The following is a 19357-nucleotide window of genomic DNA, read 5'->3' on the forward strand; positions in this document are numbered from 1 at the left end:
AGCCTTAAGTGATGCGGTCAACCCCCGCGCTGAGAGGAGAGGTGTCGGCGGGGTGCAGGGGCACAGCCTTCGGAGGGCCTACTAGGGGGGGTGCCGGGGGGGGGGCACCACTGAAGGCTCGGAGGACCCCGAGGGAACCCGTGGAAGCCGTCACCATTGCTTTAGCATCACCCCAGGGCGCAGCGCGGCTAAAACCCACCCAGCTACCCGAGCACTTCGAGCCCAGGCGTCCCCCCACAGAGCCCCTCCCTGGGAGCAGGAGCCATTGACTCACAGGCACACCTTGAAGCTGAAATATCTCTTTATTGTCATAAGTTACACGACAGTTTGCTCATTTAAATGCCACCTGACGCACAGAGCGCGCCCGGACCCTCCAGGCCACGCGTCCATTACTCATTTGTGGTAGAAAAATAAAGACATGTTGACATCTGGGAGAAGTGTATTGAGGGGCCACTTCTGGTCAGGGGGCAGTCATCCCGGGGATGGGAGAGGGGGGTCCGGGGGTCTTTCCGGGCGCTCACCATGGGCTCTCTTGATGTACATAACGTTTCTTCATGGGTTTAAGTCGCGGGTGGGAGGCTTGCCTTGCCCCCTCACATGGGGAGATTAGGAAGGGGGAAGGGTGCAGACCTTGCCCCTGGAGTCCACCCCCCACTTTCCTAACACCCCAGAGTTAAATCGACCACCCCGCCCCCCCCCCCCCCCCCCCGGCCTCATTAAACAGCTTACACTCTGTCACTCCCTGCAGCTCGCATTAAAATTACGTTGATTCCAGTCCTGGTGGAAAGGGGGTTTGGGGGGGGGGGGGGGTCCACCCTTTGTATGGGGCACCAGCGGGGCTGCAGTCTGGAAATGTGGAAATACGATCTCCTAACCGAAAGCAAGCTTTGCTGCTTAGCGACCCCCCCCCCCACACCTAGGCTGACCCCGCCTTTCAGAAAAGAGGCCCCATCTGGCACCTCTTCCACTACCCCTTAGCTCCTGGCGGCTGCCCCCGAATTTGAGGCGCTATACAAGTGTTTGCATTCAATCCGTGCATGCAGGCATTGCAGGGCGTGATCCGCAGGGGGCGCTCCCTGGAGAGTGGGCACGGGTCGGGGCGCTCTCGCATCTCCCTGTGGGGGTGGGCATGGGTCGGGGCGCTCTCGCCTCTCCCTGTGGGGGTGGGCACGGGTCGGGGGTGCTGCTCTCGCCCCTCCCTGTGGGGGTGGGCACGGGTCGGGGCTCTCTCGCCTCTCCCTGTGGGGGTGGGCATGGGTCGGGGCGCTCTCGCATCTCCCTGCGGGGGTGGGCATGGGTCGGGGCGCTCTCGCATCTCCCTGCGGGGGTGGGCATGGGTCGGGGCGCTCTCGCGTCTCCCAGTGGGGGTGGGGAGGGGGACTCCACTCTCTGCCTCCTGTTTGGTGCCGACAGGCTCTCTGGAAGGGTCGCTCAGAGGACCCTTCTCGTTTGGGAGATCTACGTCATTATCGCCCCCAGTGCACTCGCTTCTCTCTCCCACTCTGCCTTCTAGAGGCCCGTGTCTCACTCAGGGGGCTCACTCCAGACCCCGGCCCGAGGGACACCTGCAGCAGCAGCAGCGCCTTCCTTCTCTCCAGGGGGTGCGCTCACCTGCCTGCTCTCCAGGAGACCCCCTTTCCCTCACCTGCCTGCTCCACATGAGACCCCCTCCCTCGCCTGCCTGCTCCACGGGGGACCACCCTGCCCTCACCTGCCTGACCACCGCAGGAGGCTCAGTCCGCACCCTGACCCAAGGGTCATCGGCTGCAGGAGACCCTCTCCTCCCTCACCAGCCTGCCCCCCGCTGGGGGCTCAGTCCGCACCCTCACCTGAGGGTCATCTGCTGCAGGAGCCCCCCACACCCCCAGCTGTGAGTTGCTTCCCTCAATGTCCTCCTCTTCGGAACCCTCCTTCATCTGCCTACTCTTTAGGGGCCTTCCTTTATGCCTGCTCTCAAGGGCCCCTCTCTCCACGTGGACCTCCCTCACCTGCTTACTATCCACAGGGGTCCTCAATCCCTTGCCTGCTCTTCGTAGGGGCCCCTGGTTCAGCAGCCTCGCCACAGGACCCGTCCTCGCCTGCGTGATCTCCGCGTCCCCCTTCCTCTGCTTGCCTTTCTGCCCCCCGCCCGCCTGCTCTCCAGAGGACCATCTCTTCGGGGACCCTCTCTCATCTGCCTGCTCTCTGAGGGACCCTCTCTCATCTGCCTGCTCTCTGAGGGACCCTCTCTCATCTGCCTGCTCTCTGAGGGACCCTCTCTCACCTGCCTGCTCTCTGAGGGACCCTCTCTCCTCTGCCTGCTCTCCAGGAGGCCCTATCCCCTTACCTGCTCTCTGGGTGGGTGGGTGATGTGGGTGGGCTCCTCACAGGAGGCCCTCCTATAGCGGCCTGCTCTCCGAGGGACCCTCCCTCATCTGCCTTCTCTTCGGGACCGTCCCTCGGCTGCCTGCTCTCCGAGTGCCCCCCTTACATGCCTGCTACCCCAGGACCCGTTCTTTCAGCGGCCTGCTCTCCAGAAGGCCCTCCCACAGCTGCCTGCTTTCTGAGGGACCCCTTCTTATCTGCCTGCTCTCCGGGGCACCGTCCCTCACCTGTCTGCTCCCCGGGAGGCAATCTCTCATTACCTGCTTTCTGGGTGGGTGGGACCCTTCAAGAACCCCCCCCCCCCTCCTTCCACAGCGGCCTGCTCTCTGAGGGACCCTCTCTCACCTGCCTGCTCTCTGAGGGACCCTCTCTCATCTGCCTGCTCTCCGAGGGACCCTCTCTCACCTGCCTGCTCTCCAGGAGGCCCGCTCTCATTACCTGCTCTCTGGGTGGGTGGGTGGGACCCTCCAAGGACCCCCCCCTCCTCCCACAGCTGCCTGCTCTCTGAGGGACCCCCTCTCATCTGCCTGCTCTCCGAGGGACCCTCTCTCACCTGCCTGCTCTCCAGGAGGCCCGCTCTCATTACCTGCTCTCTGGGTGGGTGGGTGGGACCCTCCAAGGACCCCCCCCCCTCCTCCCACAGCTGCCTGCTCTCTGAGGGACCCCCTCTCATCGGCCTGCTCTCCGAGGGACCCTCTCTCAGCTGCCTGCTCTCCAGGAGGCCCTCTCTCATTGACTGCTCTCCAGGAGGCCCTCTCTCATTGCCTGCTCTCCAGGAGGCCCTCTCTCATTGCCTGCTCTCCAGGAGGCCCGCTCTCATTACCTGCTGTCTGGGTGGGTGGGTGGGACCCTCTCTCACCTGCCTGCTCTCTGAGGGGCCCCCTCTCATCTGCCTGCTCTTTGAGGGACCCTCTCTCACCTGCCTGCTCTCCAGGAGGTCCGCTCTCATTACCTGCTGTCTGGGTGGGTGGGGCCCTGGGCCTCTCCCAGGAGCCCCTCACCCCCACCTCTGTCTGCTCGCCGCAGGGGGCTCGCTCAGCACCCAGTCGTGAGGGGCATCTGCAGCAGGGGCCCCTGCCTGCTCTCCTGAGGGTGGCTCTTGCTCAGGTGCCTGCTGAGGCCCGAAGAGCTGTAGAAGGTGGCAGGGCAGTGTCCGCAGGGCAGGATCTGCTGTGGCCCCTGGGGGCCCCCCTCCAGCCCCAGGGGCAGGAGCAGCTCGTCGCGGACAGCGTGCCAGAGCCGGTGCTTGTCCCTGCTGTCCGCGGAGGGCAGGTGGGCCCCGCACAGGGGGCACAGGTGGGGGGGCTGGGCGTGGCTGGCCAGGTGCTTGCGCAGGTAGGTCTGTCTGCGGAAGCTCTTGCGGCAGCAGGGGCAGGGGAAGAGGTCTTCGGACCCGGGCCTTGCAGGGGTGTTGGGGGGCAGTGGGACTCTGGACTCCTCGCGCTCTTTGGGGGGCAGCAAGGCTATGTTTTTCTCGGGCTGACCGGAGGGCAGAGGGTGGCGTTGGGTGGAGGGCGGCAGGAGGCAACGCCCCAGGGCTAGTGAGGTGGGATCATGAGGGCCGAGCCCCTCACCCTGGGTGCAGGAGGGCGGGGGCTTTGGAGCCTCACGCTGTCCGGACAGAAACATGGACCCGAGCTCCTCGTGCTGTGTGGGGGGTACCTGCGCCCTGAACCCCTTGGAACGGGCGGGAGACGGCGGAGCTCTGAAGCCCTCGGGCCGGTTCGGGGACAGTGGAGCTCTGAAGCCCTCAGACTCAGTGGGGGAGAGTGGAGCTCTGAAGTCTTCAGGGCAGTTAGGGGATGGTGGAGCCCTGAAGCCCTCAGTATCCGTGGGGGACAGTGGAGTTCTGGGACCCTCCGTGTCAGTGGAGGTCAGTGGAGCCCTGAAGCCCTCAGGCCGGTTCGGGGATAGTGGAGCCCCAAAGCCCTCAGTATCCGTGGGGGTCAGTGGAGTTCTGGGGCCCTCACCTTTCAAACAGCGCTCTGGAGGGCTCGGGCGCCCCTCCGGCAGCGGGCAGGAGGGTCTCTCCTCAGCCGGCGGTCCAGGCGGGGAGCTGCCCTCGCCCTGGTGAGACCTGCACAGCTCTTTGCCCGGAGACCTGTCCGGGCGCTGAACGGGGCTGTGCGAAGTTCCCTGCTGACCAGCTCTGCTCTCGGAGCTCTCCATGTCACGAGAGATCTGCTCTGCCCCACGGGAGCTGCCCATGCCATGCTCTGCCCCACGGGAGCTGCCCGTGCCCTGCTCTGCCCCACGGGAGCTGTCCAGGTGCTGAATGTCACGAGCTCCCCTCTGGGAGCTGTCCATGCCCTGCTCTCCCCCAGAGGAGCTGTCCAGGTGCTGAAAGTACCTGTCTCCCGTCTTGGAGCTGTCCATGCCCTTCTCCCTCCCGGGAGAGCTTTCCGGGTCCCGAAAGCCTCTAGGCGAGCTGTGTCTGTCCTGCTCTCCCCCAGGGGAGCTGTCTGGGTGCTGAAAGCCTCTAGGGGAGCTGTGTCTGTCCTGCTCTCCCCCAGAGGAGCTGTCCAGGTGCTGAACGCCTCCAGGGGAGCTGTGCTTGTCCTCCGTTCTCCCAGGTGAGCTGTCCAAGTGCTGAAAGCCAAGAGTGGAGCTGTGCCTGTCCTGCTGTCTCCCAGGGGAGCTGTCCAGGCGCTGAAAGCCAAGAGTGGAGCTGTGCCTGTCCTGCTGTCTCCCAGGGGAGCTGTCCAGGCGCTGAAAGCCAAGAGTGGAGCTGTGCCTGTCCTGCTGTCTCCCAGGGGAGCTGTCCAGGCGCTGAAAGCCAAGAGTGGAGCTGTGCCTGTCCTGCTGTTTCCCAGGGGAGCTGTCCAGGTGCTGAAAGCCAAGAGTGGAGCTGTGCCTGTCCTGCTGTCTCCCAGGGGAGCTGTCCAGGTGCTGAAAGTCTCGAGCTCCCCTCCGGGAGCTGTCTGTGTCCAGCTCTCCCCACCGGGAGCTGTCCAAGTGCTGACAGTTTCCATCTCTCCTCTGAGAGCTGTCCAGCTGTTGAACGCCCCAGTGGAGGCTGTCGAGGCGCTTTCTTCCTTGCCCGCTCGTTTCAGAGCTCTCCAAGTGCTGAAGTGCGTCCTGGGAGTTTCCTGGGTGCTGGCTTCCTTCGGAGCTTTCTGTCTCGCGACCTCCCTGCTCTCTCCTCAGGGAGCTCCCCAAGGGAAGGAAGTTTCTACCTCTCCCCTGAGACATGCTCGCTTCTTGGCCTCTCCACGGGGAGCTGTCCTGTGTCGCCTGGCCCCTCCACGGGGAGCTGTCCTGGGTCGCCTGGCCTCTCCACGGGGAGCTGTCCTGTGTCGCCTGGCCTCTCCACGGGGAGCTGTCCTGTGCCTCCAGCCCTCGCTCTGGGGGGTCCTGGCCCGCACCTTGTCTCTCGGGCGCTCCTGGGTTCTGGTGTGGGCTGCTTGCTACTTTTGTCGGCAGCTCCTGGCTGCCTGGCAGCCTCCGGCTCTGTGCCTGGGAGTTGAGCTGGTTCTGCATGCCTGGCAGCCCTGGCTTCTTGCTTGGGAGTCTCGGGCCCTGCTCTTGGGTGGTTGGCACCCTTGGGTGCTGGTCTTGGGTGCCTGCCATTCTTGCATACTGCTGTCGGCCGCTGGGCACTCCTGGGAGCTGCATGTGGTTGCCTGGCGCCCTTGGACGAGGGTTGTGGCTGTTTGAGAGTCTCAGAAACTGTTCCTGGTTGCTTGGCACCCTTGCATGCCTGTCCTGGTTGAGTTGCCCTCTGAGCTGCTGCTCGTGGGTGCCTGGCATCCGTGGGTGCTGCTCCTGTACTCTTTGAAACCTCGAGTGCTGTTCCTCCACACTTAGACCGATTAGTTGGTGTTCTGAGCCAGCGGGCACCCTGTGGGGCAGCTCTTGGACGCCTGGCACGCCCACTGGCACCCTGCTGTTCTCCTTGCCCTCCGGGCTCAGTGAGGGCCCCACCAGTGGGTGCTTGTTGGTCATGGTTGCCACCAGGGCGTGCTTGGTGGCCGCTGGCAGTCGGTGCTTGGTGGCCACATGCCCTGGAGGCGAGATCTTGGGGGCGTCGGAGTCTGGCGCCGGGGCCCCAGGGCGCGGCTTGTGCCAGCGGCGGTGGGATGCCAGGTTGGCCGGGCAGCTGAAGACCTTGGCGCAGTCGGGGCAGCGGTACTCCACGCGCACGATGCGTGAACAGCGGTGCTGGGCCAGGCCCAGGGGGTCCGGGTATTCCTCCCCGCAGAGCTGGCAGATGAAGCCCCCCAGGGGCGCTGCGGGCGCGCGGGGGGCGCACCCCGGCTCTTCCTGCTTGATCCTGAGCCCCAGCACCGGAGACGTGGTGACCTCGTCGGCGAAGCTGAGCCTCCGCATCACCTTGGGCTTCTTGGGGGGCAGCCGGCTCCGGCAGGCGGGCCCCCTGCCGCCCCCCTCCGCCTCGGGAGTCCGGAAGGGGCTGCCATGTGCCAGGTCCTGCCGCTCCAGGCAGGGGTAGAGCCCGTCTGCGGAGAGGCAGCCCAGCCCCCGCTTCAGGAAGCACCCCCTCAGACCCAGGTCCACGTGCAGTGGGGGGCTCGGGGGGCTGCCGGGGGCCGAGCTCCAGCCCCCCTCGGGTCCGAAAGGGTTGCGCGTGGGGCTCCCCTCCGCCGAAGCTGCAGCCTCCCCGCTGGACCACGGGCACGCATCCTTCTGGGGCAGTGGGGGTCCGCAATTGCCGGGTACGGACTGGACAGTGGGGGTCTGGGGGTCTCCCTCGTCGGGCCGGATCCGGTAGGAGCCGCAGGGTCTCCAGCTGCGCTTCACCAGAAACCCCCGGGGCATGGTGGGGCCTCGGCTGTGGCACCGCCAATCACCGCTCTGCTGTAGAAGGGCACCGGGTGGGTCCGCTGCTGGGGCCCCCAGGGGCCCTAGTGCTGCTGAGAGTACTCTCTGGCTAGGCAGTGGGGAGGCGCTAAGAGTTCCCGGCTGTGGAGCGTGGACTCACCCGCTGTGCGTGGAGTCACTTGCTGTGGAGCGTGGAGTCACTTGTGGTGCGTGGAGTCACCGGCTGTGGAGCGTGGAGTCACTTGTGGTGCGTGGAGTCACCGGCTGTGGTGCGTGGAGTCACCTTCTGTGGTGCGTGGAGTCACTTGTGGTGCGTGGAGTCACCGGATGTGGTGCGTGGAGTCACCTCCTTTGGTGAGTGGAGTCACCTTCTGTGGTGCGTGGAGTCACTTGTGGTGCGTGGAGTCACTTGCTGTGGTGCGTGGAGTCCCCTTCTGTGGTGCGTGGAGTCACCGGCTGTGGAGCGTGGAGTCACCTTTGGTGAGTGGAGGCACCTGTGGTGCGTGAACTCTCCGGATGTGGTGCGTGAACTAACCGGCTGTCGTGCGTGGAGTGACTGGCTGGCTGATGGTGCGTAGAGTTACAGGCTGTGGTGCGTGAGCTCACTGGCTGTGGTCCGTGAAGTTACCAGCTGTGGTGCGTGGGGTCACTGGCTGTGGTGCGTGGGGTCACCGGCTGTGGTGCGTGGGGTCACCGGCAGTGGTGCGTGGGGTCACCGGCTGTGGTGCGGACGCGCCCCCTCTGCTCCAGACCACTACAGAGTAAAAGTCCTCGCCTCCGTCTGATGCTTTTATATCTGAGGGGGGTGTGTGGGGTGTGGGTGGGGGTGTGGGGGCGGGAGGGGACAGAGGGAGGGATGGAGGGGACAGAGCAGTCCCAGGGGGCACCAGGCCCGCCCACAGCAGCTCTGAGCCGAGCATCGCGCTGTACACCCAGGGACAGACACGGTGCACACAGCAAGCGTGCCATGCAACAGCAGCCTGTCCTGCATGCATCACACACAACATACACACGGCATGACCGCAAGCTGTGAACAGCACACACCGCGCTCCTCGGCGCAGGCGCCCCACGCAAGCTGCACCCCACCCTCACAGCCCGCAGAACACACAACAAGCTGCACACACAACATCCCGCTCACGCCGCGGGGACGTAGACTGCGTGTACTACACGCACCTCAAGCAACAAAACCTGCCGTGGAAACAGCGAAACGCACACAACAAAGATACACACAGGAAGGGCACAAGGTGAGGTGTCCCTTGAACGAATGAGAAACCCAGACAGTGACACGAAAGCAACGCACAGGTGCAATGAAGGGGGGGGGGGGGGGGAGGGGACGAGAGCAGGTAGGGGCCCCTGAGAGGGAGACAACAACAACAAACACTGACAAACAAGCACATACAAACTCAAACACACACTCCAACAAACAGACCCGCCGCAACACACAGACATTTCAGACATTCAAAGCACGGGGCAAGAGAGACCAAACACGCACAGCCATGCTCACACCACCACGAATAAACAACGCCCGCTCGGGCTAGCGGACACGCACCCCCAACACAAAGGAAGAGAATACACAGGCATGTGCACAAGAAACAGACACACAGAAGAAGCACACCTCTGCTGCACACCCGAACAGACTATAGACTATCACAGATGGACACGCACGCACACACGCATACAAGCACCTACACACACAAACACACACGCAGACACAGACACCTCACCCTCACATATACACACAAACACAGACACCCAGCCCCACGCACACACACACACGCTCGCACGCTGGCCTTTGCCCACAGAGAAACACGAGGGAAAAGCACCCACAAAAACAAAGGCACAAAACACAGCGAAAGACAAATTCAACAATTCACTCTGCTCTGCAAGAACCGAAACGCACGTGGCTGATACACAAAGAAACTTTGAAATGCCAACAGAAAACTAAAGGGGAGGACTCACCGACCACTCAAAACAATTCAAGGCGAAGAAACAGGCACACACAAGGAGAAACGCACACAAACTCTCTCCAGAGGTAATTAAGGTACGGAAACAGGCACGCACAGAGGAGGGACGCACACAAACTCTCTTCAGAGGTAATCAAGGTACGGAAACAGGCACGCACAGAGGAGGGACGCACACAAACTCTCTTCAGAGGTAATCAAGGTACGGAAACAGGCACGCACAGAGGAGGGACGCACACAAACTCTCTTCAGAGGTAATCAAGGTACGGAAACAGGCACGCACAGAGGAGGGACGCATACAAACTCTCTTCAGAGGAAATCAAGGTACGGAAACAGGCACGCACAGAGGAGGGACGCACACAAACTCTCTTCAGAGGTAATCCAGGTACGGAAACAGGCACGCACAGAGGAGGGACGCACATAAACTCTCTTCAGAGGAAATCAAGGTACGGAAACAGGCACGCACAGAGGAGGGACGCATACAAACACTCTTCAGAGGTAATCAAGGTACGGAAACAGGCACGCACCGAGGAGAGACGCACACAAACTCTCTTCAGAGGTAATCAAGGTACGGAAACAGGCACACACAGAGGAGGGACGCACACAAACTCTCTTCAGAGGTAATCAAGGTACGGAAACAAGCACACACAGGGGAGAGACGCACACAAACTCTCTTCAGAGGTAATCAAGGAACGGAAACAGGCACACACAGTGGAGAGACGCACACAAACTCTCTTCAGAGGTAATCAAGGTACGGAAACAGGCACACACAGTGGAGGGACGCTAACAAACCCTCTTCAGAGGTAATGAAGGCCTGGAAACAGGCACACATAAGGAGGAATGCCCACAAACTCTCCTCAGAGGTAATCAAGGTACGGTAACAGGCACACACAGAAGAGAAAAGCACACACAATCTCTTCAGAGGTAATCAAGGTACGGAAATAGGCACACACAGAGGAAACACGCACACAAACTGTCTTCAGAGGTAAACAAGGTAGAAAAACAGGCACACACAGAGGATGGACGCACACAAACTCTCTTCAGAGGTAATGAAGGCCTGGAAACAGGCACACCTAAGGAGGAATGCACACAAACTCTCCTCAGAGGTAATCAAGGTACGGTAACAGGCACACACAGAGGAGAAACGTACCCACACTATCTTCAGAGGTAAACAAGGTACAGAAACAGGCACACAGAGGAGGAACGCACACAAACTCGCCTCGGAGGTAATCAAGGTAGAGAAACTTGTGCACACAGAGGAGGAACGCACACAAACTCTCTTCAGAGGTAATCAAGGTAGAGAAACTTGTTCACACAGAGGAGGAACGCACACAAACTGTCTTCAGAGGTAATCAAGGTACGGAAACAAGCACACACAGAAGAGAAAAGCACACACAATCTCTTCAGAGGTAATCAAGGTACGGAAAAGAGAAAACACGCACACAAACTGTCTTCAAAGGTAAACAAGGTAGAAAAACAGGCACACACAGAGGATGGACGCACACAAACTCTCTTCAGAGGTAATGAAGGCCTGGAAACAGGCACACATAAGGAGGAATGCACACAAAGTCTCCTCAGAGGTAATCAAGGTACGGTAACAGGCACACACAGAAGAGAAAAGCACACACAATCTCTTCAGAGGTAATCAAGGTACGGAAATAGGCACACACAGAGGAAACACGCACACAAACTGTCTTCAGAGGTAAACAAGGTAGAAAAACAGGCAAACACAGAGGAGGGACGCACACAAACTCTCTTCAGAGGTAATGAAGGCCTGGAAACAGGCACACATAAGGAGGAACGCACACAAACTCTTTAGAGGTGATGAAGGTAGGGAAAAAGGCACGCACAGAGGAGGAACGCATACAAACTCCCTTCAGAGGTAATGAAGGTAGAGAAACAGGCACACACAGAGGAAGGACGCACACAAACTCTCATTAGAGGCAATGAAGGTAGGGAACAGGCACACACAGAGGAGAAACGCACCCACACTATCTTCAGAGGTAAACAAGGTACAGAAACAGGCACACACAGAGGAGGAACGCACACAAACTCTCTTCAGAGGTAATCAAAGTACAGAAACAGGCACACACAGAGGAGGGACGCACACAAACTCTCTTCAGAGGTAATGAAGGTACGGAAACAGGCACACACAGAGGAAGGACGCTGTGAAGAAGTACATCTCAGATATATGATGATTAAACGGTTTCTTTATTCTTATCACAAGAAGGAAAGGATCTCATCCACAGGAGGCACAGGCAGGCAGCAACTGACGGAGTCCTGGCCACAATTAGAATCATCACATAACTACATCATGACATTCTACGAATAACATTCTATAATCAGCAAGTCATACATACATAACACATAGAAGGATAGCATACACCTTCCCCTGAAACACAAAAAAAACCTATTTTAAAATATAATCTTTAAGAATTGCAGGAGCACGGGTTAAACGTGTACTTTTCCTGATGGGAACATCAGACTTAACATGAACTTCCTTGTTAATCAAACTGCTATTCGATAAAGACTTTCCAGCAGAACCTGAACATGAAGCAATTCGATTCAAATTCCAAATCCTTCCATCATTTAACTTAACAGCATTACGGAAAAGTTTTGAGACATAAAAGGGAGAAGAGAACTTTGGCCCTGAAGATCTAAGTGGAAGGCGAATTCTCACCCGATCCCCAACAGACACTTTGGTAAGAGCAACTGCATGTCTTCTATCAAAGTTCTTCTTCCTCAGATCAGACTTCATCTCCTGCTTCAATGAACTTAAGCCCTTGCTATGAATCCCTGCTTCCACCCCTAAATCTCTCATTCAACTTTGAAATATAGAAGTGTTTGGAGTGCAACCTCGGAAAAGCACAAAAGGAATTTCACCTGTGGTGGAATGTGGTGTCATTCTATAAACCATTATTCTATCCATCAGGTTATCTTCCCAATCTGAGCCCTGATCTTTAGAGATCTGAATAGATTCCTTAAGTACGCGGTTGAACCTCTCCACCATACCATTGCATTCCGGATGGTAAAGTGAACAAAGCTTGTGTTTGATACCTTTACTCGCCAAGAAATCTTCCATTTCTTTTGATACTAGCTGTACACCATTATCTGTAAGGATAGTGTCAGGGAACCCTTCCCTACTAAAAACATCTCGTAAAAATTTGACTACATCCTTGGTCTCAATATTTTGGGTAATTTTTATCTCTGGCCATCGTGAAAACATATCCATCATGACTAACACGTACCGCTGTCCGTTCCCAGAAGAAATGGGACCTAGAATGTCTAAGGCTACATCCTGCCAACAACGTACCGGCATTTCCCTAATAACCATTGGTTGCGTCCTTGTCTTACACACCTTGTCAGAAGAGTTACATTCAATGCAATCACGAATCATTCGTTCAACAAGAAGATCGATACCTGGCCACCAGAAATGTAACCGTATCCTCTCCTTTGTCTTAGATTGCCTTGGTGCCCTTGGTGAGCTAAGAGAATAATTTTTTCCCTAATCAGAGAAGGTGGGATAAGTCTAGTGCCTCTCCACAACAAACCATCCTTTAAGGATAATTCATCCTTGACATTCCAGTACCGCTTGGCAGTAACACTCAAATTCTTGAGACATGGCCAACCTTTACTTACCAAATCACAAACTTCTTGTAACTCAGAGTCTGTGCACATAGCGTCTCTCCAATCACATTCTTGAACAATTCCTTCAACAATCTCACACACCTTGAACTCATCCACTTCCCAAGAATCTTCAGATGGTAGAGAATTCTGGTCATTCTGTTCCACAACTAATCTAGAGAGACAATCCGCAACTTTATTATTCACCCTTGGTAAATATCTCACATCAAATTCAAACTCTTGGAGAGCGATAACCCATTTACAAATCCGTGAAGAAATGGCATCCAAACCCCTTTTTATAAAAAACCTCCTTCAAGGGTTTATGATCAGTGTGTACCACAAACAAATTACCCCACAGAAATGTTTTTAATTTCCTAATTGCCCAATAAATACAAAGGGCCTCATTTTCAATCACAGAATATGACAACTCTGGGCCAACTAGAGATCTAGACAGAAACAAGATGGTAATCTCTTTCCCATCTCTCATTTGTTTGAGTACCGCCCCTAAACCTCGGGAACTGGCATCTGTGACCAAAATTGAATCATTGTTCACGTCAAAACTCTGTAAAGAAGGAGCTAGACTTAGATCTTGTTTAACAAGCTCATACTCCTTTTGACACATCTGAGACCAAGAAAACTTAGCTCCCTTTTTTAACAAAGTTCTCATGTTAGAAGTTTTATTCGCAAAATGAGGCACAAATTTGTTATAATATTCTGCCATACCTAGAAAGGTAACCAACTCTTCTCTAGACTTTGGCGTAGGCAAGTTTTGTATAGTTTTCACCAACTTATCCTTTGGTTTTACACCATCAGGAGTCAAACAATGACCTAAGTAGTCAATCTCAGTCAAATTAAATCTGCACTTATTTTCCCTTAAAGTCAGTCCTCTGTCCTCAAAACGCTCCAGAACAGATCTAACTCTAAGATCATGTTCACTTTGTGATGAACCAAAAACAAGTACGTCGTCTTGATAAATTTTAACGCCAGTAATACCCTTCAATACATCCTCCATCACCCTCTGAAAAACAGAGGCTGCAGAGATTAAACCAAAAGGTAAGCGAGTAAACTTATATGTGCCAAAGAGTGTGATGAAGGTTGTGAAACCCATGGACGTCTCATCAATCCTCACTTGATGGTATGCAGCCCTCAGGTCCAGAGTGGAGAACATGCAAGCATCCCCAAGTTGAGTTAGCATGGTATTAATATTGGGAAGAGGGTATCTATCAGCCACAACCTCTCTATTAAGACCCCTAAGGTCAACACAAAAATGAATCTCGCCTGAGGGTTTACCTGCTAAAACAACAGGCGAAACCTATTCACTTGCCTCAGATTTCATGATGATTCCATCACTCAAAAGTTTCTCTAATTCTAAGCGCATAGGCTCCTGCATAGCTAAAGGAACGCTACACACCTTATATGCCACAGGAACTGCATTTGTCTTCAAGATAATATTGTGAACATAACCAGAAAGACAACCTAGTTTATCACTAAAGACATTTTCAAAAAGTCCTCGCCAATCAGGATAAGACGCCTCATTTATACTCATATTAGAGATCTCTTGTACCCCTACTACATTACAGCCAGATGTGCATGGAGACACATCATTAAAGACAGGATTATTTTCCCCAGAGTGAGATACTATGTCTCTCAGAACAATGCAGGGATTCTCACCAGGAAGTAAAGCGAGATGTAAGTCCGCCTGATGAAACCAACTTAGAATGCTATCCCCCCTGCAAGAAATGTAAATTTTCCCTGCAGTAAGTCGTCCTTTGTAATCAATTTGACCATTGAAATAACCTAGAAGTTTAATAGGTTTTCTCCCATAAGCCAGTGGTCTTATATCAGGTTTAAAAACTTTTACCTTTCCAAAAAGTTTCTTTTCAAAGAAAACTTCGGGTATCAAAGTAATTTTTGCCCCAGAGTCAAATAACATTTTGACCTCACAATTATCAATGCGCACAACATCAACAGCACCTTTACATTTTTTCCCATCAGATAAGGAAATCTCACCACAATGTAAATCATCTGAATCAAAATCAGAGTCTTCATCAATTATCACTTCTTCCACTTGTTTTTTTTTCTATTAATTTGAGACCTGCAGGCTTCCGAGTAATGTCCAACCTTACCGCAGTTGTTACATTTAGAAGATACAGCAGGACACGACTTATCATTAGCCAGATGATCAGAGGCATTACAACAAAAGCATTTTAGTTTTGAACTAGTGGAGGTTCTTGGAAAATTGTAAGAAGAAGAAGCAGAGTTAGACAACTTCTTAGTAGTTTTAGTCGCAGCTCTCAGATCAGCTTTTTCCAGGGACTTCTTATTAACAACTAAGACCTTTTCTTCAGATGTTTCCTTCTCTTTTTTAAAAACCTTTACACATGCATCAGAGTGTTCTACAGCCTAATTCATGAAGCCCGATTCGGCTCGCAAAGGGCCAGATTCTGAGAATCTGGCCCTTTGCGAGTGAGATTTTTGCATTTGGGATTCATCATCCCAAATGCAAAAATCGGTAATTGCGTTTTCGCAAATTTGCGATGGATTACATTTAAGGAATCTCTATTTGAGATTCCTTAAATGCAATTCATCAGCCATTTAAAAATTGCGAAATCGCAATTTCGGGCCGCTATTTACTGCGAGGTCAAACCTCGTGGTAAATAGCGATAACTCAGAAAAATGCTTTTAAAAGCATTTTTCTGAGTTGCATGTTGCACACACACATGTCCTTTGGACATGTGTGTGCGCAACCCCTGTTCATATTAGCATTTAAGGGGTGCTACAGGGTGTCCTTTGGACACCCCTGGCACCCTTTCAATCGCTATCTTATTTGCGATTAGCTAATTGCTAATCGCAAATAAGGAATACTCCCCATTCATTCCTAAGGGCCTTTTGGCCCATAGGAATGAATGGGGAGTTATTCCTTATTTGCGATTAGCAATTTGCTAATCGCAAATAAGGAATTAGTAGGAATCGCATTTTTTTTGCATATTCCTACATGAATCCCGTTTTGCGAGTCCTTAATAGCGATTCGGTATGAATCGCTATTAGGGGCTCGCAAAACGGGAGTATGATGAATCAGGCTGCTAGTCTTTTGGCTATAGAGATAACCTCATCTAAATTAGGATCATCTTTTTGCCACAGTTCGTCCTTAACTTTTTCTAAACAACATCCTAACATGAATTGATCACGTATTCTTTCCTCTAAAGTACCTTCAAATTTACAAGTGGCAGCCAATTTGCGCAAAGCCGTGATATAAGTCTCTATAGACTCCTCATCTTTCTGTATACGCCTGCCAAAGTGGTACCTTTCTAAGATGGTACTCACTTTTGGCAAGTAATGTTTATCCAGTTTTTTAATGTTGACCTCAAATTCATTTAAGTTGTTCGCTTCTTCAGTAGTCCACTCAGGCAAATGTTCGAATACTTCTTGCCCCTCAGAGCCTAAGCAGTGCATTAAAAGTGCAGACTTCCTTTCTGCAGAAAGAGAAGTACCACACACCCTTGCATAGTTTAAAAACACATTTTTCCATTTTGACCAGCGAATGGGTGGATCCCCTGGTTTCGAAAGGAAAAAAGGCGCAGCTGTAACGTTCTGCATAAGTGAATAGTAAAATAAGCACACAAGGTGAAAACAGTATGTCAATGAACCTGTAAGGAAGTAAAAGTAAGTTAAATGACAATGAACCTGTAAGGAAGTAAAAGTAAGTTAAAACACACAAGGTTATCAGCAGAACCTGAGAAAAGAAAAAAATTAATTAAAGGAAATATAGTATGAGTAAAATAAATACACTCTAATAAAGTTGAGTGTGTCAGCGTAGATAAAGTATTCAAAAATGTACACACTACTAAAGCTGAGTGTGTCAGCGTAGAGAAAGAAAAAGAAACTTTTGCCACGAAGCACAGTTCAATGTTATTGCTGTTATGAAATTAACGTTGTTACCACAGATAAAGTCTTCAAGACAACAAGTTCTATGAAGAAGGGCTAGAATTCAGGTTTTTTTTTTCCATGGGGAAATGAAACGCTGTCAAGCGGCGCTATGGATCAATGTTCCGGTGCAGCGTTGTCAAGGAAGCCGAGCGTTGTCAAGAGTGAAAGCGTTACCAAGAGAGAAAGAATCTTCGTCACTGTTTAAGTGTGACGCAAGTAAAACGCTCCGTAAAGAGGCTTGAAACGCACCGTCAGGAGTGTTATGCGCGCTTGAAACGCAGCGTCAGGAGCGTCATGCGCGTATTGCTCAATCAACGAGCTTGGAGCGCGGCTGAAGATGGAGGTAATTGTTTACTTCTGAATCCTCTTCGTTGGTGGCCTCGCGGTTGATTCAAAGCCCAAGTTAAGACAAACCAATAGTTGTTTTAACAGTTAATGTCTTAAAACAGGAAAGAAAGTCGGCAAGCAAAATTAAATCGTCAGGCAGTCATTGAAACTCGGCAGGCAACACTCGGCAGGTAGTCATTGAAGATAGTTAGTAAAGTAACGTTCTCCGTGAGGCAAAGTTATAAGTTTCCAAAACTTCAAGGGTTGCAAGTATTTCAAAGTCAGTAAATGAAGGTTATCAGTAAATGAAGGTTAAAATAAATTACAGCCAGGGAAATCTGCCACTTTTAAATAAAGAATGAGTGGGCAGATATCATCAAACCTCACAAGAAATGTAATGGCAGCAAAAGAAAAGAAAGAAAATCATAAGATGGTGTAGAATTTCCCTTTCCTTAATTTCCAAAGCCAAAAGGAAAACGAAATTAGTATAAAGTACCTTAAGATGAGGTTTGGTGTTGAGATCCTTTTGAGAATTTCCTTTAAAAAGAAAAATAATCCTTCTTTTCCAAATGAAAGCTTAAGATTGAAAGTGAAGTTTTCATCCCATCCTCGTCTCCAATGTGAAGAAGTACATCTCAGATATATGATGATTAAAAGGTTTCTTTTTTTTTATATACCACAGACGCACACAAACTCTCCTCAGAGGTAATGAACTTACGGAAACAGGCACACACAGAGGAGGGACGCACACAAACTCCCTTCAGAGGTAATCAAGGTACGGAAACAGGCACACACAGAGGAGGGACGCACACAAACTCTCTCCAGAGGTAATGAACGTACGGAAACAGGCACACACAGAGGAGGGACGCACACAAACTCTCTTCAGAGGTAATGAACGTACGGAAACAGGCACACACAGAGGAGGGACGCACACAAACTCCCTTCAGAGGTAATCAAGGTACGGAAACAGGCACACACAGAGGAGGGACGCACACAAACTCTCCTCAGAGGTAATGAACGTACGGAAACAGGCACACACAGAGGAGGGACGCACACAAACTCCCTTCAGAGGTAATCAAGGTACGGAAACAGGCACACACAGAGGAGGGACGCACACAAACTCTCTCCAGAGGTAATGAACGTACGGAAACAGGCACACACAGAGGAGGGACGCACACAAACTCTCTTCAGAGGTAATCAAAGTACGGAAACAGGCACACACAGAGGAGGGACGCACACAAACTCTCTCCAGAGGTAATGAACGTACGGAAACAGGCACACACAGAGGAGGGACGCACACAAACTCCCTTCAGAGGTAATCAAGGTACGGAAACAGGCACACACAGAGGAGGGACGCACACAAACTCTCCCCAGAGGTAATGAAGGTACGGAAACAGGCACACACAGAGGAGGGACACACAGAGTCTCTTCAGAGGTAATCAAGGTACGGAAACAGGCACACACAGAGGAAGGACGCACACAAAATCTCTCCAGAGGTAATGAAGGTACGGAAACAGGCACACACAGAGGAGGGACACACAGAGTCTCTTCAGAGGTAATCAAGGTACGGAAACAGGCACACACAGAGGAGGGACACACAGAGTCTCTTCAGAGGTAATCAAGGTACGGAAACAGGCACACACAGAGGAGGGACACACAGAGTCTCTTCAGAGGTAATCAAGGTACGGAAACAGGCAAACACAGAGGAAGGACGCACACAAAATCTCTCCAGAGGTAATGAAGGTACGGAAACAGGCACACACAGAGGAGGGACACACAGAGTCTCTTCAGAGGTAATCAAGGTACGGAAACAGGCACACACATAGGAGGGACACACAGAGTCTCTTCAGAGGTAATGAAGGTACGGAAACAGGCACACACAGAGGAGGGACACACAGAGTCTCTTCAGAGGTAATCAAGGTACGGAAACAGGCACACACAGAGGAGGGACACACAGAGTCTCTTCAGAGGTAATCAAGGTACGGAAACATGCACACACAGAGGAGGGACACACAGAGTCTCTTCAGAGGTAATGAAGGTACGGAAACAGGCACACACAGAGGAAGGACGCACACAAAATCTCTCCAGAGGTAATGAAGGTACGGAAACAGGCACACACAGAGGAGGGACACACAGAGTCTCTTCAGAGGTAATCAAGGTACGGAAACAGGCACACACAGAGGAGGGACACACAGAGTCTCTTCAGAGGTAATCAAGGTACGGAAACAGGCACACACAGAGGAGGGACACACAGAGTCTCTTCAGAGGTAATCAAGGTACGGAAACAGGCACACACAGAGGAGGGACACACATAGTCTCTTCAGAGGTAATCAAGGTACGGAAACAGGCACACACAGAGGAGGGACACACAGAGT

Source organism: Lissotriton vulgaris, chromosome 9 (genome assembly GCF_964263255.1).
Source record: "Lissotriton vulgaris chromosome 9, aLisVul1.2, whole genome shotgun sequence".
In the NCBI taxonomy this organism is placed as follows: Eukaryota; Metazoa; Chordata; class Amphibia; order Caudata; family Salamandridae; genus Lissotriton; species Lissotriton vulgaris.